The sequence below is a fragment of the Palaemon carinicauda genome, chromosome 22 (genome assembly GCF_036898095.1).
Source record: "Palaemon carinicauda isolate YSFRI2023 chromosome 22, ASM3689809v2, whole genome shotgun sequence".
In the NCBI taxonomy this organism is placed as follows: Eukaryota; Metazoa; Arthropoda; class Malacostraca; order Decapoda; family Palaemonidae; genus Palaemon; species Palaemon carinicauda.
In genome coordinates, this window is record NC_090746.1 from 73,829,960 (window position 1) to 73,842,498 (window position 12,539).

Below are 12,539 nucleotides of genomic sequence, written 5' to 3' on the forward strand. Positions count from 1 at the left end.
TTAAAGGCGAGCAATACTGGTCATTTCCCTGAGGGCAAGCGAAGCCTTTTGGTCCCCCAACGGTTGTTGCTAGAGCTGAAAAAGCTTGCTATACGGATGGCTGGTGACGGCGAGTACTGCTGCAGAAGGTATGTTTTGAGGGCGTCATACGCTATTGGGGTGTCTCCTTGTTCACAAAGCCAGTCAGATATTTCCGGGAAGATGTCCTCGGGTATCGCCGAGAAAACATAATCTGCTTTGGTGGTTGAGCGAGTCACGCCCTTGATGCGAAACTGGACTTCTGCGCACTGAAACCAAGCAAACGCCTCTCCGCTGGTGAACGATGAAAGTTTCAATGGGGCAGCCACAGCGCCATCTTCCGTGGGGTCCGCCTTAGTACTGTGACGAAGCAGGGGGAAGGGTGTGAACTCAAAGGCAGATTGAAAACGACTGAGTTATATATTAAGGAACACTCTTCTTTATATACAAAACCTCAAGGCAACAGGACATAACATGTTCAAGAGACAGACAATGTTCAGAGCAAAACAGCAGTCATGAATTTTCATGTTCGTTTGAGTGCGAGGGAAGAGCGAAGATACAAGCATATTATATACAAAAGGAATTATGTACAATTGTGTGACACACGGTTGGTACATGGCTCCCCCTCTAAAAATGACATACTGAACATGTTAAATAGGTGCCCTGAATCTGGAGAGGTAGTAGTAAAAACTGCGCTGATTAGCGACAGTGAGTGGCTGTAGAAGTCGTTGGTTTGGGTGCGAGCGAGTGGTGGATGATGGGTGGCTGTGTTGCCGCTCCGGCTCGTCACGGGGTAGGCGAGTGTGTCCTACGGCATTCATAGGCGTGTGTGTCCTACGGCATTCATAGGCGAGTGTGTCCTACGGCATTCATAGGCGTGTGTGTCCTACGGCATTCATAGACGAGTGTGTCCTACGGCATTCATAGGCGTGTGTGTCCTACGGCATTCATAGGCCTACGGCATTCATAGGCGTGTGTCCTACGGCATTCATAGGCGTGTCCTACGGCATTCACGTCAGCTTCGGTTGAAGTTGAATAGATGTCCTCTTCGTCACGAGTGGAGGCGTTGATGGAGGTTGGAAAGTCATGAAGTGGGTTCACATCACGAGGAGAGCCGTCTGCGGCAGGTTGCAGGCGAGTGATACTGGTCATTTTCCCGAGGGTGAGCGAAGCCCTTTGGTCCCCCAACGGTTGTTGAGAGAGCTGAAAAGGCGTTGCTATACGGGCGGCTGGCGACGGCGAGTACTGCTGCAGAAGGTATGCGTTGACGGCGTCATAGTAACCGTGAGAGGTGTAGGGGGGATGGGGAGGCGGGAGGAGGAGCAAGTCACTCTGGGGTCACCAATGTGACGGCGCCGAGTAAGGGTTGTGAACTCAAAGGCAGATTGGAAACGACTGAGTTATATATTAAGGAACACTGTCCTACGGCATTCATAGGCGTGTCCTACGGCATTCATAGGCGAGTGTGTCCTACGGCATTCATAGGCGTGTGTGTCCTACTGCATTCATAGGCGTGTCCTACGGCATTCATAGTAACGGTGAGAGGTGGAGGGGGGGGGGAGGAGCGAGTCACTCCGGGGTCATCAATGTGATGGGGGAGGGAGAAGTTGTGAACTCAAAGGCAGATTGAAAACGACTGAGTTATATATTAAGGAACACTCTTCTTTATATACAAAACCTCAAGGCAACAGGACATAACATGTTCGAGAGACAGACAATGTTCAGAGCAAAACAGCAGTCATGAATTTTCATGTTCGTTTGAGTGCGAGGGAAGAGCGAAGATACAGGCATATTATATACAAAAGGAATTATGTACAATTGTGTGACACACGGTTGGTACAGTACCAACGATGGAGGGGCGAGGGGGGGTGGAAGGCGGGAGGAGCGAGTCGACTTCCAGGGTCACCAATGTGACGGGCCGAGAGAAGGTTGTGACTCAAAGACAGTATGAAAGCAACTGAGTGAGTTTATTATAGAACACTCTCCTTTATATACAAAAGCTCAAAGCAACAAGAAATTTCATGTTAAAAAACAGACACCGTTACAGATGGGAAAAACAGACATGTTTATTCTGGTTCTTTTTAGTGCGAGGGAAGAGTGAAGATACAAGCATAATATATACACAAAATGAACTATGTACGAATGTGTGACAGACGGTTGATACAGCATTTACGCTTTGAGGGGGAAAAGTGGCAAAATAAAAGAGGAGCCGTTAATAAGGTTCCCTTCCTCCGTTACTGTTTGAGTACTCAGATGGCGCCATAATCGCCGCCATCTTTATTCCTTTTTCTGTAGCGATCTCGCTCGGTGGTTTTCCCAGTGCTCTCTCGTAATTTGGATTTATTATGGTATCTCCAGCCTCTTCTGCCTCTGGAAAGTACTTGAGTATTTGATTCTTATGCTGTATAAATTTAGCTCTGGCCGTAAAGTAAAAAATTGAATCGAATTAAACTAATTTTTGGCAGAGCTATTGCCTGGACCAGAGGCGCCTTCGGCGCTGTCGTTCGTAACGCATGAGTTATTTAGTTGGCCAGAACGACTTTCCCGGTATAATAGCTTAAATAAAAATATTTAGCTATTTAGTCTTCATTGCTAGGAATTAATTATATTATGCCGATAGTATTCACATTAGTTTTAGCGATTTATGTAGCTGATCTTGCTTGCGCTAGGCTTCCTAGCCTAGGCGTTATAGTTTACTTTCTTGCATGATATAATAAGTGTTCCTGGTGCTAATAAATTTAAAAGAAGATATTAGGCAATTTATACATGTAAGATATATTGATTGCATATAAAATTTCCTCTTCTAAGATAGTATACGAGAGAACTTCGATGAATTAGGTAGTCGATCTCACTATCACTAGGCTAGTAGCCTAGAGGCTTTAGTATACTTTCATACAATCTCTCCGGTTACCCTATATAGGGTAATCCCTCCTACCCTCTGAGTGTAGCCTAAGGCTACAATCCTAGTTGGTCTTGCCTCGAGTTGTCATTCAGGCAAGACTAGGCTAGGGTTTTTTTCTGCCCCTTCCCCTAGCTGCAGATGGTAAGCTTTGAGTTTAGGTCAGAACCTCAGAGTACTTATCGTGTGCCGGCAACTGTTCGACAGGGTGAATATATTCCCCTGTCGGGTTTTGGTTGTTGGCATAGGAGGCATTGCCTCCCTAGACTGCACTTAAAGGGGTCATGTGATTCCCCCTTCTCCCTGTGGTTTAGTCGACTAGTCCTGTGCTCGCAGACCCTAGGCTGAAGAATAGAGATCATTCTGCTGCCTAGGATGGCGCCGGCACTGGAACTCTGTTTCTCTATGATTAAGGGTGGCGGCTAGATGATGCCAGCCCCCTTACAGTACTGGCAGACCCTAGGCTGGGGAATAAATTCTCCATCCGCCTAGGATGGCGCCGATACTGAAACAGATCTTCCTCAAGGTGTGGTAGGACCGGCATACTGCCGGCTCCTCTCACACCTTATACAGGACATTTTTCCCTCCCCATTCTGTCCTTTAGTGATGGCCTAGTCATCACATCCCTTTGGCCGTCGTCCTGCAATCTCACCGCTTGCCATCAGGTTGTAGGGCCGGCTTGGGCTTCTGCTTGTATGGCCTAGTCGTTCAGCTTCCCTATCGGACAAAGAGCTCCAGGATAGCTGTGTCGCCAGGACCAGCTGCCGGCAGAAGATCCATTTACTTTGGAGTGTTCTTCAGTCCTCCCTTGGGCTGCCATTCACATCCTACGACCGGCAGGGACTGGCAACGGAGGTGGATGGGTGGAAGCTTGATTATCTTATATTCCCCCCTTCCATTAGAACCCTCATTCCGGAGGAAGGAAGTGAGACAGTGCTCTTACATCACCCTTCACTCCTTGCTTTCTCTCTCTCTCTTGGCTAGTGCCGCCAGGTACTAACCTAACTGGCGGCTGCTGGCCACTAACCTAGCTAGCAAGACGCTGGCTAGACTTGTGCGCTGACAGCCAATGATTCGCTGACACAACTGACTTAGCCGGCAAGAGCCGGCCGAGTTCGGTCTACCGGCAACTACCCTGTCACATAGAATGCTGTCTGGGCTAGTGTGCCGAAAGCCGGTGACCCGCCGGCATCCGGTAAGCCGCCGGCAATCCTGTGGGCTGCCAGCTACTAATTTTTCAATATTATGCAGTTGATCTGTGCCTTAGGTACTAGCCTTGCCGGCTACAAGCTGGTGGCAACTACAGTATATGTATATACAGTAGCCAGTACATCTGTAGTATAGAGCATTCTACAGACAGAAAACTATGGTATAAAAGTATACAGTAGTAAAATTTTTCCAACATACTCTGTGTCCAGGCACAGTCTCTTGTTGAGATCTTATAAGATAGGGGAAGGAATTCCCTTTCTATATACTGATAGATGATCAGTTATTCCCTTTCTATATACTGATAGATGATCAGTTATTTATGACCCTCATTATTAATCCTTTTGGAAGCTAGAGTTAGTTACACTCTTCTATCTTTATAGGCTAGACTCTTCCACCGGGCCTCTTGAGGAGGATAACCCTAGGGTTAATATTGAGGGAGGTCACAGCTATTGGCTGGGCGGGAAAAACGCGTATGTGTCTTTCCTAATTCATTTCTAGCTTATCTATCATAAGCTATATGCAATAAAATAAAATGGAAAATATTATTGATAATATTTATTAGTTTATCTAGTGAAATGAACTACATTATACTCATTTTATTTTCCTCTCTTTACAGGAGGACCATGTGAAGTGCGGCAGCGTCTTCTGCAATGGGCGTAGCAGGGATTTCTGCGGCCACCTGGAGTGTAGGACGCACTCCCATAGTTCCATCACCAAGGAACCTCCCAAATATTAGGACCCCCAGGTATGTACAGAGTGCAAAGACTTGGTTTATGAGACTTTAGAGAACCCCAAGACAACAGAGTCAAGGGATACAGCTCGGAACAAGCTGCGCAAAAGGGTTCGTGGCTTTCGGAAAAATACCACGGGGCCCTACCTCCCCAATGAGCGTATGAGGGCCTATCTATTCCCCCAAAGCATCTGCGGATGCTGTCTTTCCTCAGCCTCACCCTGAGATCCCTTGCATCCAAATAGCCGTGGACACGGATGTCTCGGATACGATGAAGTACATCCATCTAAATGTTGAGAGGATGTCAGAGGTTTCAGAGGACACCGAAAAGGACCTTCTGGCTGAAGGTCGAGAAGAGGAGTCAATGCTGGCTCCAGAGACGGAAGAGGATGAAGTCGAAACAGTGTCTGTTTCATCGGTTCCTGCCTCAGAACCAGTGCCCTCTACGTCCGCTGCTCCTCCACCTGATAAGTCGGATGACACCCTGTCTGCCATCAGAGCCATGATGGAGACCTTTCAGAAGAAGAGCGAAGAAAGGGAAGCTGCGCAAAGGAAGGAGATTAACCAGCTTGCAGCGGCCCGTGGGTCTCATAGGAGACTTAACGTGAAGGATCTTCCCTTGTGCTCCGAGGTAAACCCATGGAGGCATGCCGGGTACATGCTAATAACGAACGGCAAGATCTTCATCTCAGAAAAGCTGGGAGCTGTCCTTATTGAGGACATTGAGTTCTGGCCCAGCTTTGAGTCCTATCCTGACTGCTTTGTTCGTCTAAGGACAGAACCTGTATCCAAGGAGGAAACAGAGCCCAAGGAGGTCATAGTGCTTGACCATACAAAGGCTAAAGCTTTGCTAGCCAGCAGTCTGAAGGACAGGGGCTTCACCAACTCTAAGGTGCCTGCCCTGAGTAAGAAACACCCTTCCTTTCTTGCTCCAGCGACAATGGCCTTCCCCTTTGCGGAAAAAGGGTTCAAGGCTGTGATCAAGGCAGTGGAAGGTGGGAAACCTTGCCCTACACTGGAGGAGTGTAGGCCCCTTTCCCTAGCCCTGCCGACAGATCATAAAGACTGGAAGGATATTCAGCTTACCTTCTCAGTCGGGAAGTTGGAGGCCGTTATCGGTGGACATCAGTTTAGCGAAAACCTCCCCAAGTTGTCAGAGTTTCTCCTGCGTAGGGAGCAGGACACGAAAGAAAGGCTTGCTGCCTCTCTGTCCCTCCAGGTGACCCTGGAGGCAATGGCCAGTGAACATAGGTCCCCAGATATGTTCATGGTCGTAGCCAAAAGACACTTGGCAACCCTAATTAAAGACTTTTATAGCTTTGTTAGGGCTAGAAGGGCTTGTAGGGAGTTCGTGCTTGCCTCGGCTGCGGTAAGACACGAAACCAGGAAGTTAATATCTTCCAACATCTGGGGGAAAGACCTCTTCCCGAATGAAGTGGTCAAAGAAATAGTCGACAAGGCCGCCACGGAGAATAGGAATCTTCTCCAGAAGTGGGGCATGTCGGCTAAGAGGAAGTCTTCCCAAGATGAGGGTCCCCAACCGAAATGGAAGACAAAGAGGCCAAGGTTGCCTTCTCGCCCTGCTAGACAACAACAACAACAACAACTTCCCATGACCGCAGTGCCTCAGATGGTGGCACAGCCCCAACCCATCTACCAGATGGTACCCAAGCAGGTGATGAATTAGTCACCAGCCTTCACTCCCACCTATGAGAGGCAGACCACTACCTTTCGCCCTAAAGGTAGGGGGTCAAACAGAGGTTCTTCTAGACGTCCCTCGAGAGGAAGATGGGGTAGGGGAGGACGCAGTCAAGGAGGCAAGCCCTCTGGAAACCAGAAGTAATGAGATGCTTCCGGTAGGAGGAAGACTCTGTCTATTTCGGAATCGTTGGACCTTCGATCCCTGGGCCCACAGCCTAATCAGGAACGGACTGGGTTGGAGCTGGAAGACATCTCCACCATCATTCCCTCAATTCTTCCAACACTCCACCCCCGTTCTGGAAGAATATACCCGAGAGCTCTTGAGCAAACGGGTGATAAGGAGGGCAAAGTCCATCAAATTCCAAGGAAGGCTGTTTTGTGTTCCCAAGAAGGACTCAGACAAACTCAGTGTCATTCTGGATTTGTTGCCACTCAACAAGTTCATAGAAAACGACAAGTTCAAGATGCTGACCCTTCAACACATAAGGGCCCTGCTGCCCAAAAGGACATACACAGTCTCCATAGACATGGCAGATGCCTGCTGGCACATTCCGATCAATCGCCAACTCTCCTCCTACCTAGGATTCAGGCTACAAAAAAGAAAGTACACTTTCAGACTAAACATAGCCCCAAGGATCTTCACGAAGCTTGCAGAAGCAGTCGTTCAACAACTATGCGTACAAGGTGTCAAGGTGATATCCTATCTTGACGATTGGCTGGTGTGGGCAGCATCCGAAACGAAATGCATGCAAGCATCCAAGAAAGTGATCCAGTTCCTGGAACATCTGGGATTCAAAATCAACACCAAAAAGTCTCGACTGTCTCCAGCTCAGAAGTTTCAATGGCTAGGTATACATTGGAACTTACAGTCACATCACCTCTCCATTCTATTAAAGAAGAGAAGAGAGATAGTGGGATCTGTCAAGAGACTACTAAAATCCAACAGGATTTCAAGACGCCAACAGGAGAGAGTGCTGGGTTCCCTCCAGTTTGCATCAGTGACAGACCCAGTGCTAAGAGCACAGCTAAAAGATGCATCAGGAGTCTGGAGAAGATACGCATCAAACGCTTGAAGAGATCCAAGACCAATACCGATCCGACTTCGATCACTTCTCAAGCCATGGGGGAGGCCAAAAATTTGACCATGTCAACACTTCTGCAACAGCCTCCACCCTCAGTCATCATCCACACGGACGCATCATCGGAAGGATGGGGAGGTCACTCTCATCATCGAAAAGTTCAAGGAACTTGGTCCTCTTTATCCAAGACCTTCCACATCAACATTTTGGCAGCCATGGCAGTCTTCCTTACACTGAAGAAATCCCCTCACCCTTCGGTCCACATAAGACTGATTCGGGACAGCGAGGTGGTAATGAGATGTCTGAATCGTCAAGGCTCCAGATCACCTCAACTTAACCAAGTAATGTTGGCCATCTTCCGCTAAGCGGAAAAGAAGAGATGGCACTTATCAGCAGTTCACCTTCAAGGATTCCGCAATGTGACGGCGGACGCTTCATCCAGGCTAACTCCGATAGAGTCAGAATGGTCCATAGATGCAAGATCATTCTCCTTCATCTTACATCAAGTCCCGGAACTGCAGATCGACCTCTTCGTGACGAGCGACAACAAGAAACTTCCTCGATACGTGGCCCCATACGAGGACCCTCTAGCGGAAGCAGTGGACGCCATGTCCCTGACTGGAACCGTTGAAACAGGATTTATCTTTTCCCTCCATCCAACCTGCTGATGAAGGTCCTCAACAAGCTGAGGTCTTTTCAAAGAACAGCTGCCCTAGTGGCTCCCAAGTGGCCCCGGAGCAACTGGTTCCCTCTAGTATTGGAATTTGCAGCCGAGGCTGATTCCCCTGCCGGACCCAGTCCTGTCTCAACAAGTACAGAAGTCGACAGTCTTCGCTTCATTACAGAAAACCCAAGACCTTCATCTCATGATTTTCTCTCCTTAGCAGTAAGAAAGAGGTTTGGGATCTCGAAAGAGTGTATAGACTTCTTAGAGGAATATAAGTCTAAATCTACCAGAAGGCAATATGAGTCATCTTGGAAGAAGTGGGTGGCCTTCGTCAAGGCAAAGAAACCAAAGGAAATCTCAATAGATTTCTGCTTATCTTTCTTTATTCACCTACATGAACAAGGTATAGCAGCCAACACGATAACTACGTGTAAATCTGCCTTGACTAGACCCTTGCTTTACGCTTTCCAAGTAGACTTTTCTAATGAAATTTTTAACAAAATCCCAAAGGCCTGTGCTAGGCTTAGGCCGGCAGCACCTCAAAGGCCCATTTCATGGTCTTTGGATAAGGTACTACATTTGGCTTCAATATTGAATAACGAAAATTGCTCTCTGAAAGAATTGACTCAAAAAGTTATTTTCTTGTTTGATCTAGCCTCAGGGGCTAGATTTAGTGAGATAGTGGCCCTTTCTGGGAAGAGGGCCATATCCATTTTACTGAAAAGGGAGAACTGAATCTTTCTCCTGACCAAACGTTTCTTGCCAAGAACGAGCTACCCACCAAGAAGAGGGGTCCCTGGAGAATCTGCCCTCCGAAGGAAGATATCTCGCTGTGTCCAGTAGAGTGTCTAAAGGTCTATCTTCGTAGAACTTCAGACTTAAGGGGAGGACAGCTCTTTAAAGGAGAAACATCGGGCTCAAACTTATCCCTGAAGCAACTAAGGCCGAAGATCACCTACTTAATTCGGAGAGTGGATCCTGACAGTACACCCACAGGTCATGATCCTAGGAAAGTTGCTTCATCGTTAAACTTTTTCCAGCTTATGGATTTCGAGAGCCTTCGCTCGTTTAATGGATAGAAGTCATCCAGAGTGTTTTTCAAACACTACGCGAAGCAAGTTCAAGAATTAAAGAAATACATGGTGGCGGCAGGTAGTGTTCTAAAACCTGTCGCTTAGTGCTGCGAGGAACAGTGAATTATTTGGGACTATAATTCTAGAGGGTGTACATGTTGACACATTATAGTGCAACATGGTAAGTGAGATGTCATCAAAGTGACATTATGGACTGTTCCAGTGTATAAAGGTGAAGAAACATAGACTTAACACTAGTACCGTGTATTTTTACACAAGTGTAAATAAACACTTTTCAGAAAAACATTAGAAAATTATTATAATTTTCAAGTGAGTGGCATAAATTTTTGTTTTCAGGTAAAACAAGTATTTCTGATTTGTTTTGTTTGATCTATGTTTGTAAATTCTATTTCACTTGCATTTTTTACATTATTATGAAATGTATGCTGAATTTTGATTTATTGTTTGACAATAAATGTCGAATGGTTTTGTGCATCTTATTTCACCCTAAACATATATAAACATATATAAATAAAGTTATGTCTGAGCATTACTTTTATTCCTTACTATTCTGCATAATTACATTGAACAAATATAGTAAATTTGTTCCTAAATGTAAACAAACCTTTTCTGGCCAGGCTTACCTTGTTTCGATACAGACAGAAACTTGTCTGCTGCGGTATACAGCTGGGCTGATATACCCTGGATGCTACGGTGGCTTACATGTACCCATGTTGGGTTTATAAATACAAACTTTGGCTTAAGGCATACAGTGAGACCTGTATGCCCTTTTGGTTACTAGGTTGGTCATATGAAATATGCAAACTTCGAGACTTTTTTCCCGAGTCTAGCATGACTCTTCCCTGTAGGGGGCAGGAAGCACTAACATAGTTCATGATTAGAAGTAATTATATATAACGGTAATGTCATATGTCTCCAAGGTCTAAATGACCAAAGAAATATTGTCTTGAGGTTTAAGGCACAACTGGGAAATCCACGGATACATTAATGCTCTGGTAAACTTCCATCAGGACGACATGGCCTGAGCCCAAAAATTGGATTTTGAACAAAGTGAAAAATCTATTTTTGGGTGAGATAGCCATGTCGTCCTGATGGACCCGCCCTCCTTTCTATGAAAGGCCTTGGCAGGATCCCTCCCAATAATACTGTATCTATAAGTATCGGCTCAACGCTACAAGGAATAAAGATGGCTGCGATTATGGCGCCATCTGAGTACTCAAACAGTAACGGAAGAAGGGAACCTTATTAACGGCTCCTCTTTTATTTTGCCACTTTTCCCCCTCGAAGCGTAAACGCTATGCGGGGTGCAGATTGCTATGTGGCGTGTCAAGAATACGTCCCCTAATATTATGCGGTATCCTACAAGGAAACTTTAAGGATATTCGCGCCAGGAGTTAGAATTCTGGAGACCTTAAGTTAAATTCTCTGGGAATATCACTGTAGTCAAATATACCCTAGGAAGCTACTTAAAGGAACCTTCCATCAGGACGACATGGCTATCTCACCCAAAAATAGATTTTTCGCTTCGCTCAAAATCCGTTTTTTTTTTTTTTTTTTTTTGCGGAACTATGATTGACAATTCACACGATTACTTATTTCATGTTTCGCCTCCTATTATCGCCCATCGGTTTATCTATAATTTTCTCATTTATCCGAAACCACCGTTTTTCTTCCATTTCCCTGCTTCTTTCCAGTATCCTAACTCCATTCCCCCAACATGGAGGAAAGTTACAGAAGTTTGAGGTCAGTGGGAAGAGAGATGGAGAAATTTTCTCCATGGAGGACGCATCTCTTTCCCTTGTTATTTACATAGTAAGGATAAGTTTTCCCTCTCCTGACATTTTCAGACTCCAAACCCTCTTGATAGGGAAATGGAAACAGCCGAGAGGATGATATCCAAGTCATCCAGAATGACTAACAAAATCATTGGGCGTTCGGGTGATATGATGAACATGGAGTATTAAAACTTATCAAAGATTAAAATATTCCCAAAATAGAATGGTAACTTGAAACAGGTTGAGTATACTAACTTATGCCAAATATTTAGGAAGGCCACAAATAATACGTACCTAAATCCTCAGAAAACAAATAGTTCTTGGTATTCCTAAGCACAGATATATACAAGCGTATGAGAGACCAAAGCAACCATTGTGAATAGCTATTATTCATCATATATAAAAAAGGCCTGTCTCGAGTATCGAATTAAATTAGTTATCTAAAATCAAAACTACTTAACCAGCAAAGAAAAATATGACTTTGCTGCTGACCGTTTGAAAAGGATAATTGAACAAGGAAGTTCCCATCGATTTGAGAAAAAATTGTGAATAATCATACACTACAAAATGACTATTTTGTATATTACAAGTGGAATGTTGACAACAATGGTTTGAAAATAATGAGAAAAATGTGACAAAAACTCACCAATAGAAGAGGCGATAAATCAACAAGATGAGGAGGTGACATGTAAACTACTTGGAAAAGGCCTGTAAGTAAAATAAATAAATTCATATAAACAAAATCAGTAAATAAAGCTTTTCATTCATGTTATATCTAACAGTTATAGCACAATAAATGCTTCACAATAACGCGAATACCAAATAGAAAAAAAAATTATACCCTAATTAAGTATGGACACAATACATTGATATTTTGAGGTTATGCAAAAAAATAACGAGAAGCATATTGAAATAAATTTTGCAAATGTTATAATTTGCGAACATCTAGATAACCCGTTTGCAATGGAAATGCAAGTTTTAAAAACTACACAAAGTATGAATCAAAGTGTATGATTCCTTAATAGCATGTAGTTCATTCGTTTACAATTAATAGAGGTAATAAAACCATCTCTAATTTATATGATTGGTTTGTAACTAATGAATTACATTTATATATTCCTATATCAGTAAGAATTAAAAGGTTGGTGTTAAGAGTACTTTGGAAAAAAATTAGGCACAAAACTATTATGTACATACAAGTACATTTACACATGCGAAGTCTAAAGTCAACAACTTTCGAATTCCAATCATAAAACAAGGAACCTTTATAGCTAGAACAGGACAGCAATAACTGTTTTAACAAACATAAAAAGCCAAAAAAATCATGACAGCCACAGCTAGAATTACTTGACCTTTTTAATGAAATA

General features: G+C 44.5%; 1 long non-coding RNA gene across 1 annotated transcript in view; it reads right to left on the minus strand.

Moving 5' to 3' along the window:
* LOC137616263 (uncharacterized) overlaps nt 1-11,881 on the minus strand; it is a 250,977-nt gene extending 239,096 nt beyond the window's left edge. The window contains exon 1 of the long non-coding RNA XR_011039371.1: nt 11,819-11,881. This is a non-coding gene — a long non-coding RNA (uncharacterized lncRNA). The remainder of the gene's footprint in view (nt 1-11,818) is intronic.
* Between the last annotated feature and the right edge of the window lie 658 nt (nt 11,882-12,539).